A 16,725-nucleotide genomic window follows, 5' to 3' on the forward strand; every position below is an offset into this window, starting at 1 on the left:
ATTAAAGGATAAGCATTATCCTACAGGAGTATGAATCCTAGGAGGACTCTGCATGGAGGAATAGAAGTCCTACTAGGATTGTGCCACACGAAACCTATAAAAGCTCACAAACATCACCTTCGGAGAGGTAACACACAACTTTGCTTTCTGAATACACAGAGCTTTTTGTCTATTTGTCAAGTTTACTGACTTAGGCATTGGAGAGGTTTCCGGCACACACCCGCCGGCTAGCTCACGTTTGTGTTTTCAAGTGATAAAGCGACGACGTACGGAGGAGAGTATACTTGGCCAACAAGATTATACGAGAAGATTTATTTCTTTCCCGTACAATAACAATACTATTTTTTTTTTCTTTTTAAAAAAAACTTTATTGAGTTTACTAAGAAATTGCATCTTAGCGGCAACTTCATGACAGTGTTTGGATTTGTATTGTTTGTTCCTGATTTGCATTAGTTCTCTTAAACTAAGGAGTCACTTAATTGAACAAGAAAGTTTGCGTAATTATAAAAAAAATATTTTTTGAATCTGACTAAGAATATTTATATAATTATGAAAAAATCTATTACATAATTGACCAAGAATATTTGTATAATTATGAAAAATCTTCACTCAATATATAGTTTATCATTAATAAATTATTCAAAATGAAAGAATAAAATCAAAAAGAAAAGCAAACTAGAGATTTATAAAAATGAAAGGACAATTGTGCATATAGTAAAATAAAAGGAAAATGGAGGGCAAAATGAAAATAAAATGACAAGCCATTTGTAGGAAACCAATTCTTGCATATATAGTCTAGTTTACACCGATCCGTGCAAGGAACGAATTGTTATTACAGTATATTTAAGTTTTATATTTTGATAATTATTTAAAAATTAAAGTATTATTTTATGAAATTGAATACAATAAATCATTAGATATATAATAGAATTATGTGGTATGTTACATATCATTTTTTGATTTGTTATACAACTAATAATATCGACTACAATTTTATTACCATATTATTTTGGATGAATTTATGAGTCTTTAACATTTTGGATGAATTTATGGTGTGTAACTTTTCTCAACAAATAAATATAAAACAAATACTAAGATAATTCTCCTATCTAACTACTAAGATAATTCATTGAACTAATAAAGAAGTAAAAGAATATATATATATATATATATATATATATACACAAATAACTAATTTTATTAAGACATAAATTATACTCGCATAACAAAAGACCAATTTTATTAATAAGTAAATCATTAAGTAAATTAACAATTTGTAATGATATGAAAAATATTTTTCAATTAATCATTTTGTTAATAAATAAATGGACAAATTACACTAACAGTCCCTATAATTTGGGACTCGTGTCATTTTGATCCATGACTTTTCAATTGTGACATATTTGACCTTGAATTTTTAATCTTATTCTAAATAAGAACAATTGAATATAATATTGTTTAATTTCAAGGGCAAAATCATCAATTTAATAAAATATAAACTAATTTGACAAAAATAAATGTCAAACAAATATTTTTTATTTTTAAAAAATTATTTTTATCCACCAATGATAAAATTATGTAAAATTGATAAAAATTAATAGAAATTACATGATTAATTTTTAAAAATTAATTTTACATGATCATCATCCAAACACAATAAAAATTAATTTAGTAAAAAAAAAATCTAAAAGATTTATCAATTTTACATAATTTTATTTTTAGTGGGTAGAAATAATTTTTAAAAATTAAAAAATATTTCTTTGACATTTATTTTTGTCAAAATAGTTTATATTTTATCAAATTGACGATTTTACACTTGAAAAATCTAATGATATCTTCAATTGTTTTTATTTAGAATAAGATTCAAAATTCAGAATCAAATGTGTCACAATTGAAAAGTCAGGGACCAAAGTGACACAACTCCCAAACTATAAGGACTATTAGTGTAATTCACCCTAAATAAATTGTTACCTAAAAGATAACCTAAGAGGGAGGGTGGATTAGGTTTTCACAATTAAAAATTAATAATATCCTAATAAAAATTATAACTAGCAAAATAGATAAATATAGTTAATGAAATAAAAATAATTAAAACAAGTGTTCTAACAACTATGTCAGTTAATGATTTTAACACAGTGAAAATGCGAAATTTAGTTACAGCAATTTAAATAAAATAAAGAGATAGGGGAGAGAGAGGCAAACAAATTTATAGCGATTCGGCTTCTACTCAGCCTACATCCACTCCTCAAGCTTCACTTGAGATTTTCCACTATTCTCTAGCTTCACAGGGTGCTAGCAACCTTTTCATAGATGGAGCAATTCTCCACGGATTTTACACATACTTTTTAAGTTCAAAAAACACTGAGAGTACTATACTTTTACAGGATTAAAAAGAAGGTGTTTTTGCTTTCATAGAAAGCTACAAAGAATAATCTCTCAAAGATAGATATAAAAATGAGACTCTGATTTTTCTGTAATCCTCACATAGGAAAGAGGGGCATAAAGCTATACGACTTAATGTATAATTTCTGAGAGAGGATGTAAACAAAAATTGAAGAACACTTCTCGGAAATTTTTTTAGAGAATAGATATGAGTGATTATAGATTAAAGAATATTTTCTGATTTTTTTTGTAACTTGTTTACATTAGAGGCTTTGGTATATATAATGAAACTTATAGTCGTTTATAACCGTTGTATTCATTTAAATTTATAGCCATTTATAGGCGTTGTATTCATTTGAATATCTTTCACTCCATCATTACAAATTTGAATATATTCCACTTGAACCTTTTGAGCTGTTGTTGTTCTGGACTATTTGAACCTCTGTTTTTGGACTGTTTGAACCTCTGTTTTAATCAAATATTAAATATATTCTAATAAAATTTAGGATAAAGGTTTAGTTGAGAAATAATGGGACAAAATAAATTTTGATTCTATTTTTCTCTTTCAAATAAATTAAAACATAATTAAATAAATCATCAAAATAAATGTTGATTCTATTTTTCTCTTCCAAATAAATTAAAACATAATTAAATAAATCATCAAAATAAATAAGTCTAACATAAATCATTAAGTCAATTAATAGTTTTTAATAATATGAGAAATATTTTTTAACAAACAATTTTGATAATTTATTATTGCATAGGAGAATTGTTTTTTTTTTTTTTTTTTTGGGTCATGAGTATTGTGTTAAATGAAAATTTGTAGTTGTAATTGCTAGTATTACGGGACCCATTCTTATTTTAAACAAACTTGATGAGTGTATTTGAAATTTGTTAAAAAATGAAAGATTTATGTTTCATGACTGATTAAGAATTTTTTGCATAATTATGAAAAAACTTGTTTCACGATTGACCAAGAATATTTGTATAATCACGGAAAAACCTATTGTATAATTGGTCAAGAATGTTTGCATAATTATGAGAATAAAATTTCACTCTACATATAAGCCATTATTAGTAAATTATTCAAAATGAAAAGGGCAAAATCGAAAAAAAAAAGACGAACCTTAAGCAATTAAGCGCACGGGCTGTTATTGCAGTATGTTGAAATTTTGTATTTTGATAATTTTTGGATGTGATATTTTGTATTATTGGTTTATTTAATCAATTTTACTTTTTGTACTTTTTTAATCCCAACTTAAACCCAACTCCCTTGCCAAACGAAGACTTAGCCATGTTGACAAGAATTTTTTTTTTTTATGATTTAATTGTAGCCTATTAATATAATTACAAAATATTTTGGGTCAATTACATCAATAATTATATATATATATATATATATATTTGTGTTATTTTAGTCTTGATAATTTTAAATAGTTTAATTGTGATTCTGAACTCTTAATTTTGTGTTAATAAATAAAGCATTAAGTCAATTAACAGTTTTTAATAATATGAGCAATATTTTTCAATGAATAATTTTGATAATTTATTATTGCAGAGGAGATTAGTTATTTTTTTCCCTAATTATTGTGTTAAATTAAAATTTATAATAAACGATAGTTATAATTTGCAGTATTATAGGACTAATTCATATTTTAAAAAACTTTATCGGTATATTTATAATATGTTAAAAAATAAAATATTTATTTTTCATAATTAACCAAGAATATTTGCGTATTTACGAAAAATTTTTTACTCAAATTAGTACACTATTTGTAAATTATACAAAATAAAAAGACAAAATAGACAACCCAAGACAAACCTTCTCGACCAAACCAACCAAAATTTATTACATAACTTTGAAAAGGCTACTATCTAAATTGTTTTATCAACAAAACTAAAAGGCAAAATAGTAATTTCAATACAAGCTAAGGGCAATACAAACAATTCAAAATATGTGTTATTTATAAAATATTTATAAATACAAAAAATCCAAAATTATCGAAATACAAACAATTTACCTCACACTGACAAAATATGTGTTATTTTTTAATTTGTTAAAAATTTAATCATACTAGAATTAAAAGTGGAATTAGCTTTCAGTGGTAATTTTATAAAACATTTATAAATTTATGCAAAAATTTATAATTTTAATTATTAAAATTAATAAAATTTATCATGTGCAACACCCTTAAAGTTAACAACAATGATACATCCCACTAATTTGGGAGCACTAATGGACCACTAATGAGGTGGAAATTCAAAAAAAAAAAAAAAAAAAAAACTTAAGGCCAAAACATCACATCAGTCAATGGGACCCACTCTTTAGAGCTCCTTTAGTGCTCCCAATTTAGAGCTTCCAAACATTTTTCTAAAGCTAATAGCCGTTGGGCATTTACCATTCTTTCAGAATATTTATAAATCCAAGGGGCAAAACAGGGAATAAAAAGACAAGTATAAATGTCAACACTCATGTTTCAAATATTATAATAAATTCTCAAAATTGACTTTGAAAATTATAAAACTAAGGCTTTTATTGTATCCAAAGCCACGTTTATTTGATGAATAATTTAGATGAGATTGTTAGTGAGAATTTGATTAGTAAAGAGATTGTTAATATAGGAATTATTAGTGAGAGGATTAAGTAAAAGTGTATTTGTTTTGATGATAGTGGGATAAATGATTAGTGATGTGATTGTTAAATTATTTTTGTATAAAATAAAAATAATTTTTTTTATATTAAAAAAATTCTAAAACAAATATATATATATATATATTTTACAAATAATAGGCTGCATTTGGGTTTTTAAAAAAAAGAACAGCTTAATCCTCTCACTATTTTTTCAATTTTAGCTGATATGAGAGAAACCTAATCCTGTAGGGTAGGGATGTGAGAGTAATACTCTAGATGGAGTAGCAATCCCCCTCAACAAGGAAACTACCAAACAAGCTATAGTGGACCCACCTCAGTACTTTTCTAATCTCACCCCCTAATCTGCAAAACAAATATGACCAAAGTGTGTCTTGCCTTATCCTCGCAAGATCTTGTGTGTTTTTGTTATGCTCATAAAAAAAATTATTAAAAAATAAACTCGCCATATGGTGTGTCTCGTATATGTTTCAAACGATGTCAGTTTGTGTCACTATTCTAAGTTGCAATAATATAGTATAACAGCATCCAAACTTTATTATGAATTTTGAATTTAAATAAGGATTTTCAGTAAGTATCTAAATCTAAATACAAATTTAAAATTAAGAGAAAAAAAACTCGTGAGTTATGCAAAACTCTTGTAGGTAAAAATTTGTTATAATATGGCAAATTCTTAGCCATTTTTTTTTACAATTGTAAACAAAAATAAAAAGAAAAAATAAATAAATGAAAGAAAGAAAGAAGATAACTACAAAAAAAATAAAATCAAGGGTCATTCTATGGGAATGGGTTGCATAGCTGCCGCGGTTGTGCAACCTTTTAAGTTTATTTTAAGTCTTATTTTAATAATTTAAATTATTTATTTTTAAGATATATTGAATATAATATATTCCTAATAAAACAAAGTTGATTAAATATTGATAATCATTTCATCAAATCACATTTATATTTAAAAAATAAATCTGAGTATGAAAGGACTATCGATATTCGATCAATTTGAATTTTTTACAAATATGTTATACTCAATATATTTTAAAAAGTATATGGTTCAGATTATCAAAATAAGACCTAAAATAATCCCAAAAAGCAGCTCAACATTGTCTATTGTGCAGCCCAAATACCATTTGTCTTTATACTAAAAAAATAACAAGGTCTAACCAAACACTATATAAGATATAATAAAAGATTCTTTCAATTATAATCAAAATAATAATCATAATCAACATTATAATGTGTCATAATTAATCCTATAATAAATCAAAATGAGTGATAAACAAATTATAGCTAATACCATAATAAAATAAAATGAAAGACCACATATATTGTAACGTACCCAACCCAAAGAATTTCCCAAGCAGAATTTCCACAAAAGACAACTACAAAAAAGCACTCACAAAAACCAACACTCGACCATCCTACACCTATAAATAACCATGCCACAAAACCACAACCCATAGAACTCAAATACACCCCTATATTGCTCCCAATTCATATACCCAAAACATGAACTTTAAATTTCTCCCCCTTCCCATTTTCTTTCTCATTGCTCTCCTCTCCACCTACACCCATGCAGCCACTATAAACATCATAAACAATTGCCCTTTTACTGTTTGGGCTGCAGCCGTGCCCGGTGGTGGTCGATGACTTGACCGCGGACAAACGTGGGTCATTAACCCTCCAGCAGGCACAAAGGGAGGCTGGGTGTGGGCCCGGACTGGTTGCACCTTTGATGGAGCAGGTCGGGGCAGGTGCCAGACCGGTGATTGTAACGGGCTCCGCGAGTGCCAAGCTTATGGTGCACCCCCTAACACACTAGCTGAATATGCACTAAACCAATTCAACAACTTGGATTTCTTTGACATATCCTTGGTGGACGGGTTCAATGTTCCAATGGATTTTAGCCCTACTTCCAATGGTTGTTCCCGAGGTATCAAATGTACCGCGGATATAAACAGACAGTGTCCAAATGAGTTGCGGGCCCTAGGCGGGTGTAATAACCCGTGTACCGTATTTAAGACTGATCAGTATTGTTGCAATTCTAAAAAGTGTGGACCCACAAATTTTTCAAGATTTTTTAAAAATAAATGCCCAGATGCAAACAGTTATCCTAAGGATGATCAGACAAGCACATTTACTTGCAATGGGGGAACCAACTATAAGGTTGTGTTTTGCCCTTAACTTCCATTTTGATAGTACTTAATACTTATGCAAGTAGTAGTACGAAGAGCTTTGGGATCCATTAATGAGGATTCAAAGCTAATGAAGAATAAATTTCAGAACATGTAGTGATGCGGACATGGTTGTAATAAACATAAACTTAAACGGGCATGAATATGGAAAAAACTTTCTGTTCGGGTACTTTATGTCTTTTTTTTTGAGTCTTTTACTTGTATCATTCATATTTATTATTAATAGAGTAAGGAAGTGACACATCACAAAATAAATAAAACAAGATGATATAATATGATTATCATAATAATATTGAATTTTTGTACCCAATTTACTTACCATTTAATTTGTCATTATCGCATTGGTGTAATAGATTCCACTTTTCCGTTGATATAATAATAAATAAAAATGATCCACTTCTTCGTAGGTGGTGTATCAGTACATAGGTCACATGCAAAGTGTCATGTTAAATGATTCAGTAAATTTAATATAAAACTTTAATCATCTTAATTTTACAACGAAGTGTTGGAAAATTAGTTTATATATGGGGCATATTTTGGGTCAATTTTGAGCCTAAAATTGAGTGGGTCCCAAACGTCTTTTGGGATGGGTCCGAAGAGGTGACGTGTTCCTTGTCACGTGACAAGTCACACGGTGAAGACGGAACGTCAAAACCATTTATGAGTGAATGGGAAGTTGACGTTGTTTTCGGATTTAACATTAATTTTTTAAATAAAATTCATTTGAATTTTTTTTTTCAATAAAAAATTATTGTGGAAATTTAATTTAATTCTAAATTCAAGTTTTGGATTCCTAAGTGATTTCTTAAAATTTGTAATTGTGGGAATTTAATTTAATTCTAAATTCAAATTTTAGGTTCCTTAGAAGTTTCCTAAAGTTTATACCTCTTTATTTATTTATTTATTTAACTATTTCAATAGTTTAATATATATATATATATATATATATATATTTGAAATAGGTTAAATAATAAATAAACCTATTGTCTCTTTGTTTGATCAACAGAATCTTTCAATTTTGTTTTCAAAATGCCTACGGTCAAAACAACTATTCAAATTTGAATAGTAAAGGGTGCACCTGTTCATAGGTTTTGTGCACCTTTTCACAATTGTTTTTGGACCTGTTCACGGCAGTGCTGTTGCCTATATATACTGCCATAATTCCAGTTATTAAGGCCCCGAGAAAATCAGTCTAGACATTGTCTAATTTCTGTCCTGTTTTTTTTTTCTTCGTATTATTTATTCTTCATATTAGATCTTGGATATAATTAAAGAGAGTATTAGAACACAAGGTTTGGTTCGCCGGACAAATTGTTTGGAGTACTACTACAATTTGTGAAGATCATTGTATCTTGGGAGATAGACACCACTCAACCGTAAGTACCATAGCGGGGCGAATCTGTCTTAAGGACAGAGTGTCACACACTCGACTTGGTCTTGTAATTTTTATTTGGTTCGACAAAATAAATTCGGTATGTTATTTATTTATTTTGTTTGATTTTATTTCAAGTTATTTTATATACACAGAAGATTGTTCCAACAATCTTAAGAAGTTCCTTTTCTGTGTGGAATTAATTTGTTTAAATAAATTTTATTTTATTTTCAAATTAATTGAAAAATAAAAGTTACATTCTTGTTTCTTTTATTTTTACAGAATTTAATTATGTGAATTTGGTTTAATTTTCTGTGTAGTATAAATTCTAATTAGAATTTTGTTTTATATATTAGAATTGATGGCTACTGAAACGAATGCCCAAACAAGTACTACTGTGGGGGCTGCAATGACGCCAACCCCCTCTCCTGTTGTAACAGTACCAGTAAATCACGGTGAAAAGTTAGAGAAGTTCTTAGGAACTGACTTTAAAAGATGGCAACAGAAAATGTTGTTTTATCTTACAACTCTGAACCTGGCTCGTTTTCTCCGTGAAGATGCTCCTATCCTGAAAGAGGATGAAACCGACCGGCAAGTGGTTGCTGCGGTTGATGCTTGGAAACATGCCGATTTCCTTTGCCGGAATTATGTCTTGAACGGACTTGACAACACATTATACAACGTCTACAGTCCAATCAAGACAGCAAAGGAACTTTGGGAATCGTTGGAGAAAAAGTACAAAACGGAAGATGCCGGCTCAAAGAAATTTGTGGTTGGCAGATTCTTGAATTTTGTAATGGTTGATTCAAAAACTATGATCAGCCAAGCTCAAGATTTCCAACTCATCATGCATGACATTCACGCAGAAGGTATGTCTCTTAGTGAATCCTTTCAAGTTGCAGCCTTAATTGAAAAATTACTAAAAGGCTGGAAGGAATTCAAGAACTACCTCAAACACTAGTGCAAAGAAATTTCTATGGACGAGTTAATTGTGCGTTTGAGGATTGAGGAGGACAACCGCAATTCTGAAAAGCGGGCTGGTAAGCTTCCTATGGAGTCTAAGGCAAATGTGGTGGAACATGCTTCAAAAACCAAGATACGAAAGTCTTTTGGAGAAAGTTCATCACAAGGCTCTAAAGAGGGGGAAAATAAAAAGTACAAGTTTAATGGCAAATGTTACATCTATGATAAAGAGGGACATCGGGCCAAAGATTGCTGTAGCAAAGGCAAAAACAAAAGAAGAACAAGCAAGAAGCCTGCTCAAGCCCACATGACTGAAGTGGACAATATTTCCAATGGTGTCGATGACATCAATCTTTCTGCAGTTGTTTCCGAGGTAAATCTTGTCGGAAATCCTAAAGAATGGTGGGTGGACACCGGTGCTACTCGCTATATTTGTGCCGACAAAAAGATGTTCACATCTTATTCTTCAGTGGACAATGATGAACAACTTTTTATGGGCAACTCCTCAACTTCCAAAGTTGAAGGACAAGGAAAGATTATACTCAAGATGACATCTGGAAAGGAACTCACTCTCAACAATGTGTTGCATGTACTGGACATTCGCAAGAATTTAATTTCCGGATCTTTGTTGAGTAAGAATGGGTTTAGACTAGTTTTTGAAAGTAATAAATTTGTACTTACTAAGAATGGGATGTATGTAGGAAAATGTTACATGCCTGATGGCCTTTTCAAGTTAAATGTAATGACCGTTGTACCCTCAGTTATTAATAATACTACATCTTCTTCTTACTTGCTTGAGTCTTCAAATTTATGGCATGGTAGACTAGAACATGTTAATTATGGATCTTTGCGTAGATTAATTAATATGAAATGTTTACCTAAATTTAACATTGATTCAAATCATAAATGTGAAATTTGCGTTGAGGCAAAATTATCTAAAACTCCTTTTCATTCAATTGAAAGAAGTACGGAACCACTTGAATTAATTCATAGTGACATTTGTGATTTTAAATCAATTCAAACTAGAGGTGGGAAAAAGTATTTTATCACTTTTATAGATGACTATACTAGATATAGTTATGTCTATTTAATTCAAACCAAGGATGAAGTTTTGGAAACTTTCATTCAATATAAGAATGAAGTTGAAAATTAACTTGGTAAGAAAATCAAGAAACTTAGAAGTGATAGAGGTGGTGAATATGAATCACCTTTTGGTGCGTTTTGTAAAGAACATGGAATAATTCATCAAACCACCGCTCCTTACTCACCTCAGCAAAATAGAATTGCTGAAAGGAAAAATAGGACTTTAAAAGAAATGATGAATGTCATGTTAATTAGTTCTGGATTACCTCAGAACTTGTGGGGGGAAGCAATACTTTCTGCTAATTATATTTTAAATAAAGTACCCTGAAAGAAAATAAATCAAACACCTTATGAAATGTGGCATGATAGAGTACCATCCTACAAATACTTAAAAGTGTGGGGGTGTTTGGCGAAAGTGGCTATTCCTAGTCCTAAAAAGACTAAGATAGGTCCTAAGACCATTTTTTGCATTTTCATTGGTTATGCCAAGAATAGTAGTGCATATCGGTTTTTGATTCATAAATTAGAACATTCTGAAATGCATGTAAATACTATTATTGAATCTCGGAATGCATCTTTCTTTGAACATGTATTTCCAAAGAAGACTGGACAAGAGACTAGTACTAATAAAAGATCTTTTGATGCTATTACTAGTCAGGAGTAAGAACATGATAAAGAACAAGAGTTAGATCAAAATGAGGAAGAGAAACTTAGGCGTAGTAAACGTGCTAGAACCTCAAAATCTTTTGGTCCAGATTTTCTAACATATTTGTTAGAAAATGAACCTTTAACTTTTAAAGAGGCTATGTCCAGTCCTGAAGCTCCTTTATGGAAAGAAGCTGTCAACAGTGAAGTTGAATCCATCTTGCAAAATCACACTTGGGAATTGGTAGATTTGCCACCAGGTTGTAAACATCTTGGGTACAAGTGGATTTTCAAAAGAAAATTGAAAGTGGATGGATCAATAGACAAATACAAGGCAAGACTTGTAGTCAAAGGTTTTAGACAAAAAGAAGGTCTAGATTACTTTGAAACATACTCACCGGTTACTAGAATAACATCCATTAGAATGCTAATTGCCATTGCATCTCTATACAATCTAGAAATTCATCAAATGGATGTTAAAACCGCTTTCTTAAATGGTGAATTAAATGAAGAAATTTACATGGAACAACCAGAAGGGCTTTCTGTTCCAGGAAAAGAAAAGAAAGTGTGTAAATTGATTAAATCATTATATGGTTTAAAATAAGCGCCAAAGCAATCGCATGAGAAATTTGACAAGGCAATGATGTCAAATGGATTTAAAATTAATGAGTGTGACAAATGTGTTTATATTAAAAACACAGATAAATGTTATGTCATTGTATGTCTTTATGTAGATGATATGCTCATCATAGGTAGTAATAATGATATGGTTAAAACTACCAAGAAAATGTTGAATAAACATTTTGACATAAAGGACATGGGCATTGCTGATGTAATTCTTGGTATGAAAATTACCAAAACATCAGAAGGATATGCTTTGTCACAATCTCATTACATTGAGAAAATACTTGACAAATTCAGCAAAGATGATGATCATCTAGCTAGAACACCTGTAGATGTTAATTTGTATCTTTCTAAAAATGTACAGGAAAGTATTTCTCAATTAGAGTATGCCCAAATTATTGGAAGCTTAATGTACTTGATGAACTGCACTCGCCCAGATATAACTTATGCAGTAAGTAAATTAAGTAGATATACGAGTAATCCGGGAGTAGAACACTGGAAAGCAATTATAAGGGTTATAAGATATCTCCGATTTACTCGTAACATTGGGCTGAATTATACTAGATATCCAGCAATACTTGAAGGATACTGTGATGCAAATTGGATATCGGATACAAGAGACTCGAAGTCCACCAGTGGGTATGTCTTTACTCTTGGCGGGGCGGCTGTATCTTGGAAATCTTCCAAACAGACTTGTATTGCTAGGTCTACTATGGAATCTGAATTCATAGCTTTAGACAAAGCTGGGGAAGAGGCAGAATGGCTTTACCGCTTCCTTGAAGATATTCCAATTTGGCCAAAACCGGTGCCTGCTATATGCATACATTGCGATAGTCAATCAGCAATAGGTAGAGCATAGAGTCATATGTATAACGGTAAGTCTCGACACATTCGTCGTCAACATAATACCGTAAGACAACTACTCTCTAATAGAATTATTTTCATAGAATATGTTAAGTCTAAAGACAACATAGCGGATCCACTAACCAAAGGGTTAGCAAGAGAGTTAGTTGAGAATTCATCGAGGGGAATGGGACTTAAGCATATGAAATAAGAGTTACCACAACAGCAACCCAACCTAGTTGACTGGATATCCCAAGATCTAGGTTCAAAAGGACAACCGAGTTGTGATTGACTCAAAAGGATCACTGTGGAGTCCAACTCCTATCCATTTCTATGATGAAATAAGTGATGTCTGCAGCGATTTAGGATAAGTAATACTTTTAATGATTCTTATATCTAGGTAAACCTAGTGGAGTATGGCAAGATACTCTTCATAAGAATCACCTATGTGAGTGTGAACTGGGCCGGTTCTATAAGATTTGTGAAGGGCTACAAGTCTTTAGAGCACTCATGAAGACCAGGTTGTTCAGAGCCAAAATGAACACAATAGTGAGAACTAAACTGTGTCTGGGGATATACTGTGTGAGTTCTATTGTTTTGGTTTACACAAACGGCTGAACAGTTCAAGACATCATGTTCACTGTTTAGCTAGTAAATCCGATAGTGTCTCACATGGGAAGGTTCAAAACCAAAAGCTACCTATCCTTTGCAGAATATTTCCAATTTCTGTACTCTCTGTAATAGATCATGTTGTTGCATTTTCTCTCCGTCAAATTCCATTCATGTGGGGGATTGTTGGAAAATTAGTTTATATATAAGGCATATTTTGGGCCAACTTTGAGTCCAAAATTGAGTGGGCCCCAAACGTCTTTTGGGATGGGTCCGAAGAGGTGACGTGTTCCTTGCCACGTGGCAAGTCACACGGTGAAGACGGAACGTCAAAACCATTTATGAGTGAATGGGAAGTTGACGTCGTTTTCGGGTTTAACATTAATTTTTTAGATAAAATTCATTTGAATTTTTTTTTTCAATAAAAAATAATTGTGGGAATTTAATTTAATTCTAAATTCAAGTTTTGGGTTCCTAAGTGGTTTCTTAAAATTTGTAATTGTGGGAATTTAATTTAATTCTAAATTCAAATTTTAGGTTCCTTATAAGTTTCCTAAAGTTTGTACCTCTTTATTTATTTATTTATTTATTTAACTATTTCAATAGTTTAATATATATATATATATATATATATATTTGAAATAGGTTAAATAATAAATAAACCTATTGTCCCTTTGTTTGATCAACAGAATCTTTCAATTTTGTTTTCAAAGTGCCTACGGTCAAAACTACTATTCAAATTTGAATAGTAAAGGGCGCACCTGTTCATAGGTTTTGTGCACCTTTTCGCAATTGTTTTTGGACCTGTTCACAACAGTGTTGTTGCCTATATATACTGCCATAATTCCAGTTATTAAGGCCCCGAGAAAATCAGTCTAGACATTGTCTAATTTCTGTCATATTTTTTTTTTCTTCGTATTATTTATTCTTCATATTAGATTTAGGATAAATTAAAGAGAGTATTAGAACACAAGGTTTGGTTCGCCGAACAAATTGTTTGGAGTACTACTACAATTTATGAAGATCATTGTATCTTGGGAGATAGACGCCACTCAACCGTAAGTATCATAGCGGGGCGAATCTGTCTTAAGGACAGAGTGTCACACACTCGACTTGGTCTTGTAATTTTTATTTGGTTCGACAAAATAAATTCGGTATGTTATTTATTTATTTTGTTTGATTTTATTTTAAGTTATTTTATATACATAAAAGATTGTTTCAACAAAAGTTTCTCCCATGCGCAACAGAGAGAGATGGCCTTACTGGACATGTAAAAGTTTTAAGGGATCCAATTTTTTTGTTCCCAAAAATTAATATTTTATTATAGAAAAGATTTAAAGTCTAATTTTTGTTCTCACGAGGATAATAGTCAAAAAAGTTGTTCTGAAATTTTTTTAAAAAGACTTTTAATGACAAAATTTTAAAAATATTACTAATAAATACATCTTTTAGGAATAAAATAATTTGATCTCAAAAGGATAGTAATTGTTGTAACCTAAACATTTCTCAACCGTTAATATTCATTAAAATAAAAATTCAACGATAAAATATTTGTAAAAAGAAAAAGAAAAATGGAGATTGGATTTTGAATTTGAGAAGGATTTACATTTTCTCTCTAAATCGAAGATTCAAAGTGAACTTATTAATTAAGGAATAGCTTGTGGTTCATGTAAAGCTCTGTTGTAGGAAAAAAGTTGTTATAGACTAGTCTAGCTACTTCTTCATATTCTTGTTCTTATTCTCATTCTCCTTTTTTTTAAAATTTTATTTTATATCTTTTTGGAAAATATTTTTTATAATTGTAAACAATGATAAAAGCAAATAAATAAATAAAGGATAGAAAATAAAGGAAAAAAAAACTTCATGGGCTTGGCTATCTGTATCTCTTCATTTGTTGACTTCTCTTCAAGTCAAGCCAAACAATTTCATCATCATCTACCAAATTTCCATAAAAACTTCAACAAAAATTAATTATGTATTCACTCCTACACACCAACATATGGTCACCCTCCTCTAAATACCAAATTCATTCTCTCATAATTCCACAAACCACCACTCAATTGATCCCAAATATATCTCTAGTTCCCACTCCACATAGTCCCCAAACATGAGCTTTTTGAAATCACCCTCCCCACCCATTTTGCTTCTCATTTGTCTCCTCTTCACTGACACCAATGTAAGTCAATATCGATGTTATAAACAGTTGCCCCTATTTCGTTTGCTAGGTGTGTTCAATGGATATTTTGATTCGTCCAAATTGATCGAACCGAACTAATCCACCGCATTTTGGACGGATGAGTGATGATGAGTGGACGATTGCGGATTGATTTTTTTAATTCGCCTAATTTTGGATGAATAGCAAATTTGATATTCTTTTGGCTGTAGTCAAACCACCAAAATGTGAGTACCTTTAGTAATTTGTAAGATTTTGTATTTTCAATTTGTTTTTAGATATTTTATTTATATTTTCAATTGAAAAAGAGCTTAGATATTCTGTTGTGTTTTTAATTTGAAAATTATTTTATCAAATGGTAAGTGTTGATATTTTGTATTTTTGTGTGAAAAATATAAGGCTTAATTCTGTCATTTTTTTTTGAAAAATCAAATCAAATAGTTTTTGAATAAAAAAAAGTAATGAAATAATTTTAATAATGCATGGTTTTCTTATATATATTTATTATTGGTATTTGACAATTTTCTTAATAATCTTTTGGTTATGTTGAGTTGGATTGTAATCCAAAAAAAATGTTGACAAATTGTTGTAGTATAATCAAAATTTGTTAAAATTTAAACCGCCAAATCGACTCGCATCTATCCGTTAATTTGTCAATCTGCTTAATTTGCATCCGCCAATCCAGTGGACGGATGTGGATTGATTTTTTTCAATTCGCCAATCCATAAGATGGATGACGGATTGAAAGTTCTCCAATCGCAATCGAACTGCTACCGTTTGAGCCACAGTCGTGCCTGATGGTGGCCGGTAACTTGATGGGGGCCAAAGATGGACCATCAACCCCACCCAGGCACAATGCATGCCTGGGTACGGCCCGAACCTGTTGCTCCTTTAATGGAGCCCGTGTGGGTGCCAGACCAACGACGGTAATATTATAGTTTAGAGACTTTTCCACAAATTTATTGCTCAGTCCATTTGTGGTTGTGGTCCCAAATTAATAGCGTCGGAGATGATCACTAAAGTTAGAAGGTTGTGTGCAGTTGATAATTTCAATTGAACGGTATTGTTTTACGGGATCCACTTTTATTTGTTCATCTAATAAGACATTTTGAAAAGATTATAAATATAAAAAATTACGTGAATTGAATAAATATAATTAGATGATTAGATCATATTTATCATTAAAAAAAAT

The 16,725-nt window shown here is 30.6% G+C and overlaps 1 pseudogene; it reads left to right on the forward strand.

Annotated features, from left to right (window-relative positions):
- Nucleotides 1–6,508: 6,508 nt before the first annotated feature.
- LOC114303197 (thaumatin-like protein pseudogene) lies at nucleotides 6,509–7,210 on the forward strand (annotated as a pseudogene).
- The last annotated feature ends 9,515 nt before the right edge of the window (nucleotides 7,211–16,725 follow it).

This window comes from Camellia sinensis, chromosome 11 (genome assembly GCF_055761805.1).
Source record: "Camellia sinensis isolate YWXY chromosome 11, ASM5576180v1, whole genome shotgun sequence".
Lineage (NCBI taxonomy): Eukaryota > Viridiplantae > Streptophyta > Magnoliopsida > Ericales > Theaceae > Camellia > Camellia sinensis.